The 22,345-nt window shown below is 40.8% G+C and overlaps 1 long non-coding RNA gene across 1 annotated transcript; it reads right to left on the reverse strand.

Annotated features, from left to right (window-relative positions):
• Positions 1-762: 762 nt before the first annotated feature.
• Positions 763-21,376, reverse strand: LOC115796461 (uncharacterized). The gene is made up of 3 exons (XR_004021303.1): positions 21,306-21,376; positions 10,780-10,871; positions 763-1,687 (listed from the first exon to the last, which is right to left on the reverse strand). It is a non-coding gene; the product is annotated as an uncharacterized LOC115796461 (long non-coding RNA).
• Positions 21,377-22,345: the final 969 nt, after the last annotated feature.

A 22,345-nucleotide genomic window follows, 5' to 3' on the forward strand; every position in this document is an offset into this window, starting at 1 on the left:
TTGCATGCGAGGGAATCACATGCAAGCAAACGCGCCATATGGCACAGTATGTCTAGACAGTTGATCTCGCATGCACTGAACACCTATCAAACACATTTCTGGGTGCGAATACTCGCACCTCGAGAGAAAAACAAACGGCATGGAACACGCTTTAAAAAATCACTTCACTCCTGCTTGCTCGCCGCTGCGCCTCCTTTGTAGGATCAATTATTGGCACACGCCGACGACACGATGTTTGGAGGTTATGCAAATGCAATTAGCCCCGATTTGCATTCGACAACAGCTAACTGACGCACAGATGGCAGACAACAGGGATGCACTCGCCATTTTTTGGCAGAGGGAAAGACTGGCGGCCATTTTGTCTGAAGCAGTGCCCATCTGGATGGAAACAACCACGCTGCATTACTGTGACGACGACAGCAGTTTGGGAGATGTGGGTGCACACTGCTGCTGCTGCTGCTGCTGCTCGCAGCTCAAACACTCAAGGCCAAGCGCATACAGTCCATTTATACACACACAGAGAGCTCTGTGATGTAGATAAGAATTATATAGCAAGAATAGTCATTCAAAGCATGAGTGGCAGCTTATAATTAAAGAAACACCTTTTTTTTTTAAACTGCTCTAATCCTAAATCAGTCGAGTTACCATCACTCCCTAACAGACTCAGGCTATTTTAGGCAATGTATGATGTAATGACAGCACATTCAGAGTAGTTCATAGAGTGGAAAATGTGAAGTGCTAAAGAGAGATACTTGCCATTTTACCATCTCCACTACAAGGTCTCTCTGCTCTATGATCTCCAGCCCTCTTTGCTGTTCAGTCAGGTTTTTTTTTTTTTAAAACAGTCTGAAATTGAATAATAGACATCATGGAGAAAAAAAAAAAAAAAGAAAAAAGAAATGAAGCTCATACTTTGTGTGCCAGTATTTGTGGTTTGAAGAGACACGTGTCTACAGCTCACCATAGTAACAGCAAGCCAAGAGAGTGGAGGAGAAAATAAAGATCATACTGTCTCTTTGTCAAATGTAAAAACTAGTTGGGGAATAAAGAACGGGCGAGTTGAGGATGGAGAATGAGTCAAAAGTAGAGCTCCTGAACTGCTTTTTTTTTTTTTTTTCCAAATCAGCCTGAGGTAGAAGGTTGGGGGGGATATGCCAATCTTATGATGGAAAAAAAAAAAGGCAAGAGAAAGAACATCCCTCTTGGCAGTCTTTCAACGTTCTGGGTATTGGGTATTATTTGGGGAGAAATCCCCTTCAGCAGAACCACACGCAGCCAGTGGAGATCGGGACTGAGGTCCAGTCCAAGGAGCCAGGGCTGCAGCTGAGAGAACCACACAGGACCTGTCTTTTGGAGGTCTGCAGGCCCGTAGGCCACACACTTAAAACACAGGAAACCCCACTCAGAGCTGTGAAGGTTCTCTGTTTCATATTGATTTCTCCTGCATGCCGGTAGCTCCAGAGGTGATTTGAGCCTTTGGGGACCTTCTCCATCCTTCCCAGCCCACTCACTAGCTCCCCGCCTGGGCTTCACTGGCTCTGCTGGACCCCTGGATGGAGGTACAAGCCACAGGAGGAGAGGAAGAAGACTAGAGCCCATGGCAATGATGATGAGCTGCACCGGGTCTCTGAGTTCAGTCATCTAGCAGCCTTTATCCAGCCTTCCAACCACCCACCCTTGTTTCCATCTGAAAAAGGGAAAATAGAGAGTGTTTTTCAAAATCTCACCTTTGGCATTCAGCATCCCTGAGCTCAATGCAAATGCAAATGCAAACACTAACACTTTGATTAAAAATACGTGGGAAGAAAACGCCAACTTGCTCTTTTGTAACCTGCCCCAAGGCTCTCACTGCTACACAGAAACAAATAAAAATTCTCAACATCCTGTAGAAAACACAGAAGCATCAATTTCTGTTCATTTTTAAAATGTTATCCAGAAATATGAATGTTTCACATAAAATCATTACATTTAACCTTCACTGTGAGGAATTATTAACAATACATCCTGAAATATTATAAAAACCTGCTATCATGCTAATACGGTATAATCCTTTGTGTTTCTTTGTTCTTTTCTTTAAAAAAAAAAAAAAAAAAAAGAATTGCAGGAGCCTCCTCGAGTAACCTGCACCCACTGGCCCTGGTTTCTATCAGACCCATTTCAGAGAGACTCAGCTCAGCGTGTTCTTCTGGAAAATGATTAACACAGTTTTAGTCAGTTATGGGATAGTTTGCTAGTGAATTTGAATTTGCAGTAATGTGCATGTTTTCATCATATAATAGAGGGAGCAACGGGAGTAGCCCAGTGAGCCGGAGGAAGATTCAGACACAATGCTCCCATTGAGAGGGTTCAGACATGGGTGTTAACTCGCCATTCCTTCACACACAATAGGGCCCCCCACTAGAGCCAGCATAGGGGACAATGTTGGTTCAGGGCAGCCCTCCACCCAGTGACAAAGAAAAGAGCTGCATTATCAAGATGGGAGGAGAAGGAAGGTTGGGGGCTGGGTGGTGGTGGTTGTGGTTGTGGTGGGCAGGAGGACAGAGACAAACAGGAGATTGAGGGATATCTGTGTATGAGGAAGGAGGTAGAGAAGCAGAGAGGAGCTCCTATGACCCACAGCTTTGGACTTGAGGAACAAAGCAGGGAGACGTCACAAACGCAGCATCAGATGTTTCATCTAATTTCTATCCCGCTCACATGCTTTCGAGCTTATTAGCGAGAAGCTATTTCGCATATTTACAGTGGTGTAAAAGTAAATACTAATAACAGATTATTAAAACTCCATGAAGCAACTTTCAAAGCATGAATTAAAAACACCACATTAGAACTATTCAGACAACAAAGAAATATTTGGACTAACTGATATTTTGTAGTGTGTAATTTACTAAGGATGACTGGTTCTGTAGTTCCTTTGTAGAATAATTAATGAGGAGAAATAATAGTGTGATGCAGCCCCTCCTTCTGAGTGGTTAAAATGTAGAACATATGCTCTACTTGTTAGTTAATCCCTGCAAAGAAGAGTCTGGAAAGAAGCAGATTTGTCTCTGATCACACTTATGTAGTTATGAGGTTTGTATAGTATTTCATTTAAAGGTAAATTATGCAGTTTTTTGAGTTACTGTCAGATATATGTTTGGGCTCTTGGAAATTTTCAAGAAATAGGTGGTGCCATACTGAAAGAACCACACACAGCCAGTGGAGATCAGGACCGAGGGCCAGTCAAGGAGCCAGGGCTGAGAACCACACAAGACCTGTGTTTGGAGGTCTGCATATTATATTATATTATATTATATTATATTATATTATATTATATTATATTATATTATATTATATTATATTATATTATATTATATTATTAGGGGTGGGACTCGATTAAAAAAAATAATCGAATTAATTACAAGCTTTGAAATTAATTAATCGAAATTAATCGCATTTCAATATTTGACATGAGAAATATTAATTTAAGTTTAGTTGATGAATAAATCAATATACATAAGCTTAAACTTCCAAATTTTGTTCATTTTCCCACCAGTCTACTACACAGACCAATGAAGGGTGAAGTGCTCCTGTGATAAGCAAACTCCTGAAATTAAAGTTAAGCATCATAACTGGATAGTTTTATTCAACATTAATGTCTTATTTAATATAGTTGGAAATTAATCATTCTCTCAGCTGTATTCCTTGATGTTGAAATGTGTTATGCTTGTTTTAACAGCTTATTTTGAATTAAAGACTTAAAATTAAACCACAAAAAGGAGAAAAAGTTCGTTCTCCGTTTAACAGCTGCTTTACACAGCTGTGCTTCACACTCACGGTTGCTAGGCGACATGAGCTACGCAGAGGTGACGGCAGCTGATATGAAGGCTAGCCGCTCACTTCCGGCCTTTGTGGTGTTCGTGGGCTGCGAAAGACGTGGGCCGGGTCCTTCGCAGGATTCGGCCCCTAATTTGGACATTGTGCGTCGATATAATCTGTATGCCGGGAACTCGTGCACTGAGAAACGTTCCACGGTGCAAAGTGCGATTAAAATGCGTTAAAATTTTTAACGCGTTAATTTCCCCGTAATTAATTAATCGAAATTAACACGTTAAAGTCCCAGCCCTATATATTATATTATATTATATTATATTATATTATATTATATTATATTATATTATATTATATTATATATTTTCCTCTGCCCATCCCAGCTGCCATAGGGCGAGAGGCAGGGTACACCCTGGACAGGTCACCAGTCTGTCGCAGGGTTAACACAGAGTAAGACAATCACACTTCCAGTTACACCTATGGACAATTTAGAATCACCATCACCTAACTCCACTAACTGCATGTCTTTGGAGAGTGGGAGGAAGCCGGAGTACCTGGAGAGAACCCACGCAGTAGAGAACATGCAAACTCCACACAGAAAGGCCCCGGCCTGATGTTAAGATTTGAACCCAGGACTTTCTTGCTGCAACAGTACTAACCACTGCACCACCATGCTGCCCTGTATTATATTATATATTATGGAATTGATGCATTTTTTAAGTTTCTGTCAAATATACAATACCAGTCAAAACAGACTGGTATGCTGGGGCTCTTAAGTGGACATTTTCAAGAAATAGGTGGAGCCATACTAAAAGAAACACAGCAAGCGGAGATTAAATAAAACTAAAACAACTTTCAAAAGATCACAAAGGGTTCCAATATATAGGGTCCAACTATAAAACTTAAGAAAGCCAGAGCCTTTATCAGCCTTTATTGGACAGGGCAGAAAAGAATAGACAGGAAAGTAGGAGACATGAAGGGGGAATGACAAACAGGGAAGGATCCAGGGTGGAACTGAACCCAGACCCCTGCAGCCTTTCGGCACATGGGTCACCTGTTCGACCACAGTCATAGTGTTGCCCCATTATTCATGTATTTTAGTGTAATCACTGCTCTGTTGATGCATACTGACCTAGCAGACAGTTCATTCCTTATTAAAAAAACACTCATTACTGAGTAAAATTTATATTTCACTTTACATATGATCCCGCTTTTGACTGGTGACCTTTTTTCCATATCTGTTTTCCTGTTTCATATCAGCCTCTTTATATAAACATTACCAATTGATAATAAAAGCAGTATGAATTCTGTTGCAGGTGCATTTTAACTGCATCCAATTTTATCCAATTTTTTTTCTTTTTTTTTTTTTGCTTTTGGGATTTGAAATACCAAATTTCTTACCTACTTTTGTTCGTTCCAGTGACATATGGAGTTGAATTTGACATACAGTATGTGCATGAAATGAAGGACAGCAGAGTTTATCTGCACTTTAATGGGATCATATTTGCCGCACAGAGCAGGAATCACATCGTCCGACGATTTCAGCATTTCTGAAACATCTTTAGCGTTCCTCCAAAGACTGTATAACAAGCATTTGCTTGTTCAGAGTTGCTTGTTATATGCTCGGCGCGGTTGTAAAGGAGGACTGTTTTGGGAGTGAAGCTGACAGCGTTAACAAGCAATTGGTAATGTAAGTGTAAAAGCTTTTATTCTGCCTTCCTTTTTCCAGACAGGTAAAAATCTCCTCTGGCAAAACAAAGGGGAGGTTTCTGTTTAAAATGTATAAAGGAAGCTATAAGTTTGACAGTGTTTAAGGCCAGCAGGCTGTATAGGTAGTGACGGGTGGGGGGGTTTGTGCAGGGGTAGTTGGAAAATGTTTATGGAGATCCTGTGTCTCTCTGGGAGCCTAATAGGATCCCATGGCTGGAGTGAGAGCTCATTGTGCCAGTGTAAAGGATTACACTGCTAAACTGGTAAAACAGGGGAAAAAGCCCAAACACTCTCTACCTCCTATGGAGAGGCAACGAACCATCCAACAATGAGAGGGGAGAGTATACTGGGAGCTGACTCATTTCATCAACAGAAAAGAGACCGGAGGAAAGAAAGTATCGGAGGAACTGTGGCAGAGGGAAAAAGACCGGGCAGTTCATTTAGCTGTATGTACAGAAACAAACATGACTGCAAATGGAGGGAGGGACGAAAAAAGGAAGGAAGGGGCAGGGGGGGCTGCTTGGATGACAGTTTCAGTATTAGAGGGTAAAATGGGCAAATGATGTCTGTCTTGCTTGTCTGTCTGCATCCTGAGTGACAGTTTACAATCTCTGAGGCAGCAGGCAGGCCCAGCAGGTCGGCTCTTTGGCTCCATACAATCCCTCATTTCCTAACCTATTTTTTCCTCTCTCTGCCGTCTACCCTCCACCTTCAGCTCTCGCCTGTTTCCAGCCATTTCTAATCTCCCCAGCTCTGCCACCACAGCCACCACCTGCTTTTTCCTTTACATATATATGTGTGTGTGTGTGTGTGTGTGTGTGTGTGTGTGTGTGTGTGTGTGTGTGTGTGTGTGTGTATTTTAATTACATATTTTAATAGTTGATCACCAGTTAACCATTATCTTGACTGTCCTTACACTAAACAGCTGAGCCTTCCTTCATTTTTTTTTTGACTCTATGACAAAAATAATATTCTGCAACAATAGTGCCCTCTCTTCTTTATGGAGCTAGCTTGCAGTCTTCTTGCCCTTTTATGCAAACAATGACCTGAATCAGTCCCTCTCTGCACCTGCATCACATTCATCCAGTAACTATTTACAGGCGACTTTCTTGGCGCTATGATCATGCTGAACTAGTAGATTAGTTTTCAGGAAACATTTGCTTGCTTTGGATTCTACGCTTGCTTTACTGTCCTATATAAAGAAAAACCCAACAACAGCAAAAAACCCCAACCCACATCCATAAGGGGTGTTTTTCACTGCAAATTCTAAAAACAGGAAATCCTCCAAACGTCTGATGAGCATGATGACCCCGCATATTTCCACAGTTTTCTCGAACAACACGCAAATACAACATTATTCTCATCTCATTTGCTGTTCAAATGGAAACCACGCCGGGCATAATGCATCATCTGCATCCTGCAACCTGCCAGGCTGACAGGCTCCTCTCTCTCTCTCTCTCTCTCTCTCTCTCTCTCTCTCTCGTCTCCTTCGCTCTCTTCATCTCTTCCCTTCCTTCAAAGGCTACTGAGGGTGTATTCAAACAGCAGGATACACACTCAGCTAACAAACCTCATTAAGGGCCCATACACACTTTCTCAATGCTAACACTAGCTGTCACACATCTTCTCTCAATGCACACACTGGTGGCCGCACTGACCACCACAAAGCATCTTTACAGAGCTAATTAGAAGGGTCCCCCTCTCTATTTGAAACTCATCTGAATAGGAGGGAACATGATAATGAGGAGGGGAGGACGTGCGAGAGAAGGAGGGACAGCCGGGATGAAAAGGGAGTGAGCGAGGGGATGCTTGCTAATTTATTCACAGAGATAGCGGGCATGTTTTTTGTGGCGTGGAATTAAAGCAAGGAGCTATTGCAAGCAGGGGGAACCGAATTAGTGTGACACTGCTCAGAAGCAGCGACGGTGATGAGCGGGGAGGGAAGTGAGTGCTGCACCATTTTGATTGGTGTGCCAGTATCTAGAGAGAGAGGAAAGGATGGGTGGGACCCTGGCTTTATCGGGAAGGTGGTAAAAGAGCAGCTGCTGTCATGGACGACATTTCAGAGAGCTTTACAGACAGACTGTTTAACATGAACTCATGATCAAACTAACTGGAACACATAGAATTCAAAATGTGGGGCCAGGAGGCACAGATGATCATTGGAATTAATGTGAATTTAATTTCTTTTTCTGATTGTAACTACTAGTATTTTTCTGGTGAGCAAAAGATGTCCCATAAAAAATGCTATTTTCTTCAAGCTCAATAAATAATTCGATTTTGAATTTATGGGAGGACAAAATGTCACATTGAAGTCACAGCTCCAAGGCATTCTTCAGTAGTTGCTTTATCTTCATGCAAACTTTTCCCATTTGTGTTTATTTTTTCTTTAGTTTCTCTGAACCATTCTGTCTCTCTCTGTTTCTGTATGTGTGTGTGTGTGTGTGTGTGTGTGTGTGCAGACAATGCCAAGTTGACAGTTAAGGTCTCAGATCAAGCACAAAGCCAAGTTTGTCTCCACACCCCGAGTAAGTGGACATATCAGAAATGCTCAGAAAAGCTCAATCAGAGCCTCCATCACGATATAAAAAAGAAGCTAGTGTTGTTAAACATTTTTGAATTAAAGTACTTGAAAACGGAAACAAGATCACAGTGTCCAAGTGTGGAGAAAAAACACACGCACACACACACACACACACACACACACACACACACACACACACACACAAAAGAAAAAAAAATCCAGAAAAAAAAAAAAAATCCAAGCCCTTTTCAATGCTCGGGAGAATTTTAAGTTCAAGTTGAAGTTATGACCTAATTGTTCTCTCATCAAGGCCCAGTGGCCCCTTGATGGGAGTGCAACGCATTCTGGGAGAATAGCAGGTGTCCCCATGTCACAGAGCTTCCCAGACAGCTTGTTAATTTGCACAACTTTTACACACGATCTCTGCTGTATGTGTGTGTGCATGCATGTGCATGTATGTGTGTATATATTAGCGATGGGACTTGACCCTAGCGAGCTGCGGCAGTGTTTCGCATCTTGCTGGGCGTGGGAAAAAGACGGGACCCCTTTTCACAGCTGCCTGGCCGAGGCCTGGACTGCTGGGGGCCCCCTGTACCCCCTCCATACACACACACACACACACACACTCACACACAGCCGAATTCCCCCTTGTTCACGACCCCCCCCCCCCCAAACTCCTCTCCTCCTTCTATCCCATTCAGGCTCCAGCCTACTGGCTTTCAAAAGCAGGACCCCCTTCCCAGCCCTTCATAAATACATCTCATTATTCAATCCCTAGTTTGCATAGGGATTCCAAAGAGATCTCCACTCTGCTCGCGAGGCCTGAAGCCTCTCAGCCTTTTGGACCGCACAAGTGCAAATTTCGACTTAGTAATCTCCCTGTGTTAATATTTGTTTTAAAAGGATGTGCGCACACTTTCAAAACGCTTTCACCAATATTGAAACAGTGCAATTTTTTTTTTTTTTTTTGCATGTGACTTTTAAAATTTCTAACTTGTCTCAGAAATTATGGAAAAATCTGGAGAAACTAAAGCCGGTGAAAGGAGAGTTTAGCATGACTATTAGCAAGTGCTTGTCTGTGTTCCATCTGCCACGGGCTATTGTACAGTACTACACACACACACACACACACACACACACACACACACACACACACACACACACACACACACACACACACACACACACTTCAGACCCTGTACAATAACCCCCCACCCCCATTCACCATTCACTGCAATGCATTACTGCAGAGATTTATCTCCTATCAGCCTGTATAATACTGAGGTTATAATTTACATCCACTTTAGAAAACAGCAGCACAGGCCGGTCCTTGCATATGCTAATGTAAAGCTTGGGAAAATCTGGGCGACTCAAAGAACTCCATCCTAAATTTGAATAACTGAGCTTTCTATTGAGCTTCAAGGTTGTGGAACCATGCAGATTTGACCTTGCTAACAATATGTACTTAGCGTTTAATTCCTTATTCTCCACTATTTAAGGGGGAATTGGAAGGAACGTTCTGACAACCTTAAAGCCAGGAATGTTTCTGTTTCCATCTTGCTCCAGTAACTGCAATTATATCAAGTGGGCTGAGTTTTTTTTTTTTTTTTTCATAGCAAACTTAAAATGATAATTAAAAAAAAAAATCTCTAACCTCAGGAGTCCCTCCACAGTTTTTACTCAATGCTGCCGTTACTGAATTATGCATATGCTATACCTTTATGCTAATCAATACTCTGCTCATAGCGATCAGAGACTTTTTGGATAAGGGGAGGGTGGCTCGTCAAGGCATTAGGAGCAAAAAGGACAGAGCCACCCAAACACTCTTTCCACATGAGCAGGTCCAAACCTTGGGTGAGCCCTACGCCTCCGCTCTCCTAACGGGATAAAGAACCGCAGCAAAGATTACACGGCAACCTCCCCTGCACCTACCACACACTCCACCTGACAAATAGGATCATAGTGTTTAAAGGGATAAAACGCTGAATGTATGAGAATGAAAAAGAGAGTAGTGTAAGTGTGTGTGTGTGTAAGTGTGAGAATGATGGGGGGGGGGGGGGGGGGGGGGGGTGATATACGACGCAAAAAATGTTAATACTTCAAAGCAGAAAAGAAATGATGGAATTCAACATGGAGGTCCTACTTCCCTCGCTCAGATCTGGCCATTTACACTCCCTCGTAGCTGCAGGCCACAGTCTACTGCTGTTACAAACTGTATGCATATTCCTGCATATACGTGAATGGTATAAAACTGACATTTACACAAAATAAAAATGGCAGTAAATGTCTCTCCTAATGCCCCTTTTGGTTTGAAAAGGATTATAAGAATTACAGCAGAGCTACACACTTAAGAAAATCCCATTTGATGCCAAATAATAATAATAAAAAAAGAAACCCTTCCAATATTTCAAAATTTAAGCTTAGTCTGTGCCTCTTTCTGGCTTTTTCACACCCACACACAACCAACTGTGGTCACACAGCTCAACAAAATGTGGACAACAATCAACCGCCAGCAAAGCTCCATCACCGGCTGATTATTCTAGATACAAAACTATCTGCAAGCCTCCAGCATCTTCAGGTTCAACCTCTTGGATTTACTGTTAAAGCTACCCAAACTACACGAGACAAAAGATGCGTGCTTGCTTCTGCACTTGGCAACACCATGATGGGTTGCTGCTGATTTGGAAGCAAACAACTTCAGCGTTCATCATGCATGTCTTCCTATTTTGTATATTCACCTGCAGGCTGATTGCAGCTCCTCATCTTGTCTGGTGGCAGTTTGACTTCATTGTGAGGTGATAAATAAAGGGCTGAAATTCCCCGCATTTTCCTTCAAAGATCAAAGAAAAGAGAATCGGTTAGCAATGATTTAGCGGCAGTGGATGAAAACACAAGACAGGAGAGGAAAGGAATGCATTGTGTTTGTCAGCCATACAGCTAAGAGCAGTCTCCAAAACTCATTTACTGTCATGTATTTTCCGCTATACATTATTTGGCCTTGATGTGAGCTTAAACCTATTTTGTGTTGCGCTTACTGTAAATTATAAATGTAAGATGTCATGGACAAGCTGCACAAAGTATTTCTAGTGAAGAAACTATATCACAAAGCGATGCTATGCATGATGTTTTATCTGGGCTGCATCACAGTTGCTAAGCTACTGAAATGCAAAATGAGACATAAAAAAGATTGCACATAAAATAAAAACAGAGTAGGTTTGAGATTTTAAAGAACATCATGGAAAGATTTAGATGACATAATCCCCAGATATATTAATCCTTTTTTGCATAAATTCTAGATGGAGGACATGGAGGTCAAATCATGTGTACTGGCTCAACCTGGCAAACATCAAAAACACAGATGCACAAACACAGACACATACACACACCATCTGAGCTCTCTTGTTTAACGGCGCACATCAAATATTGTCAGTCATGGTCTAAATAGAGCATGCAGGGACTTCAGGGATGTTCAGTCATCTCTAAGGCTCGCTGATTCTGCTCTAAGAATAGATCAAACTCTGAGCCGATGTCCTATTTAGTTTCTATCTAGCAGGCGAACACAAAAATAATCCACCCAGCGGAACACAAATTTAAACATGTCTGCCTTGTCTAACTCGGATTCGGCTCGAAAGCGTGTTCAAAATAGGCTGAAGAGGCCCAGGTACAGCCTGGTCTCTTTTACTCTAAATGACTGATGCAGCGTGATGTTGATGTGTTGCACCTGCAGATTCTGGTTGGGTAGCAAAGAACCAAACAACCTACAGTTATGTGATGGAAAAACACTGATAGCAGGTAGCACACAGCAGTTCAGTCCAGTATTTTCTCTCAGTACTCCACTTCATCTTGCACACGGGAGTGATGCCCATGTACATCCAATTATACATCACACTCCTAATGTCAAGTTAATTACAGCCAGGGGACATCACTTAGACTACACCGCTCATACAGGAAATACACTTTCCTGGAGGAGTCTGAGAGTCTGCAGGATGCTACTCTGCAAGATAAATTCACACTGTGTAATTATGGCTTTAAATGCAGGCTACAGCAACTTCCAGGCCCACAACAAATCGCCATAACTAACATGTGAGATCTTAGAAAGCGATCTGATGCTGCTGGTGCTGCCAACACCATCACGTGAGTCCTGGATTGACCAATCATATGAAGCCTTTAACTATTTCTGTCTCACCCCTCAAGATATTACTGTTTTAACACCCACACAGTTGTGACAACTACACAATAGCATGCAATGTGGATTTTTAGCACCATTTCTCCACATGCGCCTCTCTCTCGTGTCCCAAAGTTATAGAAAACGCTGATTTATTGATACCCAATGGGGCCCTGCATCACCGCGATGCCCAGACCACGAGCCCCCCAAAAGGGAAGCAACATTCACGCCCTGGCGGACACGCGAGAAGCTCCTTTGAGCGAGCCAACACCTCTATACAAGAGGTGGGCTACCACAGCTACAATCACGCAGGTGCTGTTTTCAGGCTGAGCGGACCACCCGCCCCTTCCACCACTCCTCCTCAGCGGCGGTAGCCGCGGCGGTCAGCATCCCCTCAGCCTCCGTCCCTCCCGCTTCCTCCCGCTGTTGCCCGCCCCGGCATCGTCTCCTCCTCCTCCTCCTCCATGCCGAGCGGGAGGACCCCAAGGCTCCGAAGTGCTCGGCGTCAGTTCGTACTTTCGGTTCTCTAGCTTTATGAAATTAAAACTCATACAGCTAGATAACCAAAGACACAAACTAACCCATCGTCTCTTAAAGGGGCCGCCTCTCCGGTACACAGAAAGAGAAAACAGAGGATAGAAAGAGAGAGAGACAGAGGGGGATAGAGAGAGAGCCTGCCTGTGGTCTCATTGCACTGAGAGCCCCTCACACACACTCACACTCTGAGTGAGAGAGAGGGGGAGAGAGAGGAAGGAAGATGTTCAACATAGTAGAAAATATTTCTATATTTATTTATCAGGGTGTAGAGGTGAGATCCAGCTAAAACACTCTGGTTGAACTGGCTTCCGTGACGACTTTAACACACACACACACACACACACGCGCACACACACACACACACACACACACACACACACACACACACACACACACACACACACACACACACACACACACACACACACACATTTTGACTGACATAGCCCAGCAGGTTATAGGCCTAATAGGTCCTTAACCTTAACTATGCCTTATACAGTTCCTAAAACTATGACCGCAAGTTAGATCCTCAGCCAGCGTTTTGTTGTACACAGCATCTTATGTCCACGTAGCAGTAAGATGGACACTGGTTATTACCAAGCAATATTTTTTAGGAGTTTGGGCTCCTTTTTGTGCACACTGTCCTGCCACTGTCAGACGTGTGGGCCCTTTAGCATAAAATCTAATACACAAAGTGGCCATTAAACGGCCTTCACTCGTGCCTGTTGTAGTGCCACAGCTTCAGATTACATTTTTGCAAACACACTTCACAGTACCAGGATCAGTATGGATGAAGGTATACGGAAGCAAGTTAAACACACACACACACACACACACCCACACACACACACACACACACACACACACACACACACACACACACACACACACACACACACACACAGAACACCTCTCTAAGTTATAATCACTTACATCATGCACAAAGCCAGCATCCCACTTACTTGCACATCAGGCTAACTCCACTAGTCAATATCCTCCAAATATTTCAAATTCCACCTTGGATTTTCCTTCACTTCTGCGTCCAGGTTGATCGCATCCGAGAGGAAATAGGGCAGAAAAATTAAAGAATTAAGGCTACAAAGTGTCTACCCTCTTTCTCTCCCTCTCTTTGTGGATTTGTAAAGGACCAGCACGATGTCCTCTCCCAAACACGTGCAGGCTGCGACTGACAAGTGCGGAGAGCCCACGGTGTGCAGAGGGGATAAACTCCGCCTCGGAGAGAGAGAGAGAGCGAGAGAGAGAGCGAGAGAGAGTGAGAGAGAGAGAGAGAGAGAGAGAGAGAGAGAGGCGCGAATCCGAAATTATTAAAGCCAAATTAGAAATGAATGCAGGTGCGTGTCAATCAGGAGCTGATTCCTCCAATTATCCTCATTATCCAGGGCGTAAAATAGAGAGACGAGTGCATCAATTATTTCTAAGAGCAAGATGCAGATGGAGCTGCATGGGTCAAACCTGACCTTTCACAGGCTGTATTTTTGAGAAATCAATTATAGATTTTTAAAACTTCCCCGTATTCATTATTTAATCTGCACACACACACACACACACACACACACACACACACACACACACACACACACACACACACACACACACACACACACACACAAGTATAGAACTATTTTTCCTTTTTCTTTTTTTTCTTTTGGAGTTTTATAATCCTGTTCAGGGAGCGTAATCGGAGCACAAACTTCTTTAAATTCATTTACTCCTTAAGAGTGTTCTGGAAGGCTTAAAGATAGGGGTCAGCTAAACTGTCAGTCGTTTGATAGGCTACAGATCAAGTCATCCAGAAGCAAAAGATTAAACGCAAAAGCACAACTGTAAAGAATTTGATATTAGGGAAAGGCAGCTAGTGAAATGTAAGGTGTTAGCCCAAACGCTAATAGTCTGTCCAGTTAGATTTCCTCTGCTGTGCACATTAAATAACACACTACACATGTGATGCGTTTTATTCTATGGGAATAATTAAGAAATAAGCCCAATTAGCTGCCTTACAGTCTGCTGTATCCTGTGACGAGATTGTGGTTGTATACGTTTTTATTGCATTATTGTGAAAATTCCGTCAACAGTAACATGTTAGAGGATTTAAACAGAGACTAGTCCCTTGTGAGAGCGTCCCCAGTATCCGGAGGCTCCACAAAGGTAAGGAAATGTTGCAATAGCGTCTCTTTTTAATTTCAATGCTGTAAAAGCTCGCTGTTCAGGCACCGAGCACAGGAATTCGGGGCTTCTTGTCCTGGCTGCAAAAAAGGCCCACGCCTAGCTAAATCCTGAGAGTATTCAGGCCGTATGCAGTCTTATCGAGTGCGATATTATGATGTGAGTGATACGTGAGCAATGGAGATGAGATAGCGAGCACGATAAGAATCACGCCCTTTGATAGAAGAAGCCAATAGCAGAGACAAGACCCGGATAGCAACTTGCAATATCTCCCAAAGTTTGAAAGGATATTTAAAAAGGTGCTGGAATCTGTGTGTGTGTGTGTGTGCGTGTGTGTGTGTGTGTGTGTGTGTGTGTATCCAAGGTATTGCTTGTGTTGTGGGGACCTAAATCTGTTTACACATCAGGAAGATTTGTCGTTCTTATGGGGACAAAATTCAAGTCCCCATAACGTAAATCTTTAAATTATAAGGTGAACGCGTGTTTTAAGGTTAAAGTGGGAGCTATAGGGTTATGCACGTAGTAGGTATGGCTAGTTAAAAGTTAATGCAAGTCACTGTAATGTCCTCTGAAGTCATGGATACAGGGCAGCACGTGTATGTGTGTGTGGGAGTGTGTGTACGTGTTTGTGTAAACCAATAAAAGAGCACCGAGCTACAGTCCAGGTTTTCAAACGAAGCTGGCATCAGATAGCAGTTACATAGGCCTATCTGATTATTGCGCATGGGCAATCTGTTAGTATCACGGAGGTGCAGCTCTCCTGTCAGGCTGCAGCACAGGTCGGACTTTACTGTATGAATCCTATTCTACTCTGCATCATATATAAATAGATCTAATCGTAGCCTCTGTCACTATGTAACTGAGCTTGTGCACCACATAGCACATTGGCACGGTTTGTACCCCACCCCCGAGAAAACCTGTATGTATGCCACATTTAAACATATTCTTGCAACATTAGCATTAGGTTTTCGTTTTCATTGCATGGTCATCATTGCACCTGAGCATGCGTGACCAAGTCCTGGAGGACACGTGTTTCCCAATATTGCATTTGCTTGCAAAATACAGTAATATAGCCTCTATTTCTTTCACCCATAAATGAAAAATATGAGATAACACGAGTGCTGTAAAGCATCACACCCACAATCACCAATATCAAAACTATTTTTAAAAATATTGGAAATATATAATAATATTTAAGACTTAATGTGAACTGCTTCTGTTCTACAGTTTATGCAAAAATGATTTTAACCACACAAAAAAAATCATTGTATGTTGAAGCATCTACTTTAAAAGTTACCAAAAGATTTTAAATGTTATTCAAAACAATGAAACATTTTTTTTTGCGCTGTAGTTTGATGTTCAACATGTCACCCACAGTGATATTAATTCCTGCTCTGAACAATATCTTGAAAGGTGTGTGTGCGTGTGTATGTGCGCGCGTGAGTGTGTGGTTGGAAAGATTTTCCCACAAACAAGTGACAAGGAAAATTTGCCCCCACTCCCCCGGCACCCCCATCTCCAAAAGAGAGAGAGAGAGCGAGAGAGAGAGAGAGAGAGAGAGAGAGAGAGAGAGAGAGAGAGAGAGAGAGAGAGAGAGAGAGAGAGAGAGAAGTCAACATCAAGTTCAACAACGCGCCGGAGAGAAATTTACATGACAATCAGGTCTGGGATCCTCCAAGTCCCCCCCAACCCCACACAACAGAGTCTGGCGTCAGCCCCGCTACACTTTCCCAGGCTCACAACAATATCTCCCTGCTGAACTCTGCACTGCAGCGCTGCCTGGGGCCTCCACCTCCTCCCCAACCTCCTCCTCATTCTCTACTACCACATGAATACTTCTTACATGAGCACATGGCAGCGGAGACCCTCATTAAGTATTCCGGAGTTTGCATCAACTTTAAAGCAAGCGAGCTGACAGTCTTTCCAGCATGGTGGGAACAAAATGACCAATCTTTAAAGATTCATTTACAGTAAATATTTGGCGATCTGGAGGCCTTATTATGCATTATCATACTATTATTATTTTACTATATAAGCCTGCTGATGCTAATATAAAATTTTAATCATAGGTTTTCCATGTGTGTGCTGCTAAATTTGTTTAATTAATCAAAAGCAAATTTTAGATGGAAAAAAGCACAAAAACTGAAAATAAAAATTAGAGTGATAGTTAACTTGGTGCTTTGCTAAAATCAAATAATATCTGGTAACACACACACACACACACACACGCGCGCGCGTAATTTTCTTATAGAAGTGAAAGCAATATATTAGAGAGGACAAGGTAAAGGCATTAAAGACATTTCCAATCAAACACAAATTAACGTTCCCCATGTTGCACCTGCATCACTGTCAAAATAATAAACGCCACTTACAAATCACCTGAGAACAAACCAAAATTTACATCCACACAGATCGTCCGGATTTAAAGAAAAAAACAAAAAACCTCTGAACAATAATTCAGTAAGAAATGCTTTCCTCTTCTTTCTACTCTTGATCCAAATAAACTAAGCTCCAGATTTAGATACACACATGTATCTATATATAAATATATATAAACCTCACTTTCTGTAATTGCAGAATGCTCTCCTCCTACAAAGCTTATATTTCTTTTACCTGCTACGTTAACGAATGACTTCCTAGCATATTATGCAGAAAAAAAAAAAAACCTCACTTACCGGATAAAGCGGGTCAGACACGAGTGCGAGAGCTGCGGCTGCAGACAGCGAGAGAGGCGAAAGGAGGGAGGGTGATGATGAGGAAGAGGAGGAGGAGGGAATACAGCCGGCTCAGAGCCTATCAAATTAGTCAAACAGGCCCCAATGATATTTTTTGGTAGTGAATAAACGAGAAAATAAAACCGCGCCAAATAATGTTACTGCTGTGGCTTTATCTTGGAATAGAAATCAGGATCATATCCTGAAATTAATTATAATAAAAAATGTGATGGTGATCATGATGCTAGGAATAGAGAGGGTGATGGAAAACATAGGTACAGGTCAGTGTGGATAAATAACCACCAGTTTAACGGCTGAACACATGTTCCTTTATAAAACGTTTATAAGACGTGAGATACTTCTTTCAAAAGCTTTTTATTTTATTTATTTTATTATTTATTTTACAGAAGCCTAATTGTGTGTTTCTACCTAATGCTGTGACTGTATACGCCTGAAAAGGAGACTCCACTCTTAAGATTGGGATGAGCATAAGCTCTGTTTTTCAAGATCATTCGCTTTCTTCACTTTCTCCATCACATGCACAAAACGACACAGTAAAAGTGTGGAAGGTTATGCAAGACCTGGAAACATCAGATTATTGTTGCCTTCTTTTACTGCTAAGTGACTGAAACAGATTGCATCCAGTGCTAAGGTTACTGCAGAAAAAACAACCCCAAGCACTGTTTGATATATTTAAGCTTTACAAAAATGCATTCTGGGTATTTAGGTGTTTACAGCCTATTTATGATCGAGCTACGACACACACGAATGTCATCTACTTTGGAGGAAGGAATTTTTATTGGCTGCTGCTCACCAGGACTAACAGATTGTGGCTTGTGAATTTTAACTATCTCGATCTTAAAAACCGAACGACGTGCTGCAGGCTCGCTTTTAGAAGGCACACGTGTACAGTAAAGAAGCATGAAGGGAAAATGAAAACACTACGGGACGAAACAGCGACACACTTTGGTGAGAAGCGAGGCGACCGCCTCGTAAAAAGGTGTTTACAGCACACGAATCACTTTTGTTTGGTTTTATGAGAATATTTATTTAATGTGTAAAGAATGTCTATGTGTGTCTGTTTAGACATACAAAGAAAGAAAGAAAGGGAAACTTAAAGCCTGTTCTTTTCTGCTGAGGACAGAATCTATATATTAAGATGAAAACAATAAATATTGAATTAGGTGGCTAAAAATCTAAATTTTTAATTTAAAAGCGTTTAATTTAAATTGTAGAAGATTACTGATTTTTTAAAGTTATGAAAACAATGTTTGTAGGAAATAAAAGCTACAAATAAAAACTGTCTTTGTATAATGTTTCTTTGTAAACTTCATTTACAAGAATTAATTTAACTAATTTTACTAGATAAATTTTCAGTCAGTGGCACTAAACAATGAATAATAATCTTCATTTTTACTTTCTTAGACCAGCAAACCTGATGAACATGAAAGTGAAAAATGACTTGTCAGTGTTAAAAGGGTAAAAGTGTCCCATACTGTAAATGTTAATTTATTTTGTATATGTTATTATTATTATTATTATTATTATTATTATTATTATTATTATTATTATTATTATTATTATTATTATTATTATATCTTTTTTCTTTGTTAATAGTCATACAGTTATAGACTAAGTATGATGACAGCTACAAAGTTGTAATTTCATATTTATTATTTATGTGATTATTTACAGAATCCAGTGTGTGTCTGAATTAGATGATGTGAACGATTTCAAACTGAAGCTGCTTCAGTAGTTTTTTCCTGACTCTTGAAGTCATCATCACTGAAGTTCATGTTGGCATTTATTAACCTTCTTAAAGGTAATCATGGATTTTGTCACTAAATGTTGGGCGATTAGTGCCAGCATGTGTGACATTTTTACTTTATGTCATATTTTGAGATTATGCAATGAAAAAAACATGTAAAGCTAATTTAACACAACACCTGTAAAATGTGTTTCAGTGTGTAGTAATAATAATAATAATAAAACACTATTTTGGTCGCTTAGCTGATAAATTAATAAAAAATGTCTGAATAATTAAAATAATTTCATGTTTAATTGTGTGAATTCAAATTGTTTCGATGTGCTCAAATACACGTTTAGATTTGGTTGCATGTGTTTCTGGTTTGTGGCCACTGTGCATGTGTCCTGTTTTTGTTTTGCTATCACACCTTATTATACACTTAATGTCTGATAATGGGTCTGACCGATACCTTGAATGATAATCTGTTTCATTAAGTTTGCTGTGCAGGGAAACAGAATTAAAGAGTGTCAGAGAACGCGTGGGGGTATTTTTCCATGTTTGTTTAGACCAAAATCCTGCCCTGATCTTCAGAAAACTCAAAGTTTTATACATATTTGTGAAATTATTCATAGCTGATCCATAAAGGATAAAATCATTTTGATTTTGTTATGTATGTTATGACCATAGCTTTGTCTCTTAGACAGAAGTTAAGCAGAGAGAACGTATTTATTTGTTTCATTTTGTGAGATCAGCACAGGATTCATTTTAAACCATAATGTTAAAATATGATCTTAACACATGAATTTAATTAAGCAAATAATAGGCACCATGTCAGCTGTCTCAATACTATGTCTGTGAATTAGATGTTTTTTTACTCTGTTGCCTTCTGAATTCAGAAGTCAAACAGCGATGACTGCTGGCATAAATATATAAAAGTTTCATTTCTTTATGTTGTTTTGGTTTGTATCTCTTCTGTGTCTGTGAGCTGTATCAGTGTTAATGTTGCATGTTATAGCTCACAGGCCTCATACTAGACTGAACCAACAACCCATCAAAGGCTCAACTCAGTGATGCAGCATCAGGATCAAATGTGGCCTGTAGAGGAAGATTTCAGATTTGAACTTAACAGACAAACCTGGTTGAGAAAATAAATAAATACATTTTAATTCCTTTTTCCCCCCCTTTTTTCTTTTTATTTTATAATGTCCTGTTTGTATTTGCATTTATTTTGGAGTGGGCTGTAGAACAGCAAAATGCAATGCTAATTTAGTGCATTTTGAGGTTAAGTCAAATAAATGATTTGAAATAAATTTTTAAACAGAGCCCAAACTTACAATGAAATGTAATTTAAAGCAATAGAAAAAAATATAATCTATTTCGTTATTTTCTGTGAAATGACAACATGGAGTAATACATTAAAAAGCCTTTAAATATGAGATAATTGTGTATGGTCAGCTGTACTGTAAATGCACCAGCCAAGAAGAAATTACTTTTAATACTTAGTGCGTGTTAACTAACTACACAGACCTTTATGATGCGTATATGCAAGAGACAATTAATACATTAGAGGTCGTTAATGCGATTTTAAAAAAAGAGCTATTAGAAGACAAAAAGTGTCATATTTGTTTATTCTTACAAACAGATGCAAACTATTAATAACTTATAGGCAAAGCTGAGACACAGTCATACCTTCACAGGGTCCTAAAAAGTTGCATGTTTTGCTCAGAGTCCGCAAGTAGCGGAAATATGGGCAATTTATAACAGTTTAAGTTCAGCTTTAAAAAGTGTTAAAACTCCTCACAGTGAAAATGCACCCGGACTCTGTTGCAGTTTTCATTAACACCGGAGAGCCGTGGACGTAAAGGCTTAGCACAGGCTGTGTAAATGTGTGTATAAAGTGAGTAATGAAGTTCTTACCGCAGCAGGCTCCTGCAGAGACCTGTTAATTCCTCCTCTGCCTGGAGTGAAAGAGGGACCGCGAGCCTGCGCCCTCGTGCCTTAATTTGAAGCAGGCTGGGTTTTATGATAATCAGTGCTGACACCGACCTGTGCGCCATGAATAGAGGAGGGCACCCTCGAGCTTGCGTTCCCACGAGCCACATTCCTACGGTCAAGTTCAAGCTCAAAGCGCGAGCCACCATTACTATGCGAGGCGTGCCGCGTGGCTAATTCCAAAAAGGCGCGCACTGCCCGCCGTGGGAGAGTTCGTCACCTTGTATTCAAATGCAGCAGCAGATAGACAGATAGGCCCACTGTGTGGCTGTCAGCTACACTCTGAAACAAACGGCGCTCCAAAGAGGCTTCTGATGTGTTTTTACTTTTGCCCAAAACAAAAAAGAAAGTCATTAATAAATAAACAACAGCAAAGAAAAGAAAAAAAAAGACAAGCTCGAAATCTCAAAAATATTCTTAAATAAAATGCATAAAAATGCAACGTCCTTTAAATAACTAAGAATCACAGCGTCTGTTTTTAAATCTTTTTTTATATATATCTCAGTGTGATTTACTAAATTTTGTAAACACCAATTTTCTGCTGTGAAACCTTTTGTGTAAAAGGCTCACTGATCTCAGTGGGCCCAAATGGACAGAAACAGACACGAAATGACTAATCAGAATCTCCAAAGCCTAACAGCTGATGAGTTTTATTAGGTTGCTTTAAGTGGCAGTTCAGGCAGTCAAAAAATAGCATCAACTGAAATTCACAAATTCAAAAGAAAGGAAAAATTTATTTACGTTGTACATTTGATCACAGACTGATCAGCACAAATATTAAGGAAATAATAGTAAATGGTTTTGAAGCTCAGTGCACACTTCCTTTGATACCCTTGAACAAGAAAGAAAATGTAACAAAAATATCTCATAATAAAAAGACAAATAAAAGCATCAGTTTTGCTGTAGATGCATTATATTTTTATGCTGTTTCAGTTACAATTTATGTTATATGTCTTTGCATTTTT

Source organism: Archocentrus centrarchus, chromosome 17 (genome assembly GCF_007364275.1).
Source record: "Archocentrus centrarchus isolate MPI-CPG fArcCen1 chromosome 17, fArcCen1, whole genome shotgun sequence".
Taxonomy (NCBI): domain Eukaryota; kingdom Metazoa; phylum Chordata; class Actinopteri; order Cichliformes; family Cichlidae; genus Archocentrus; species Archocentrus centrarchus.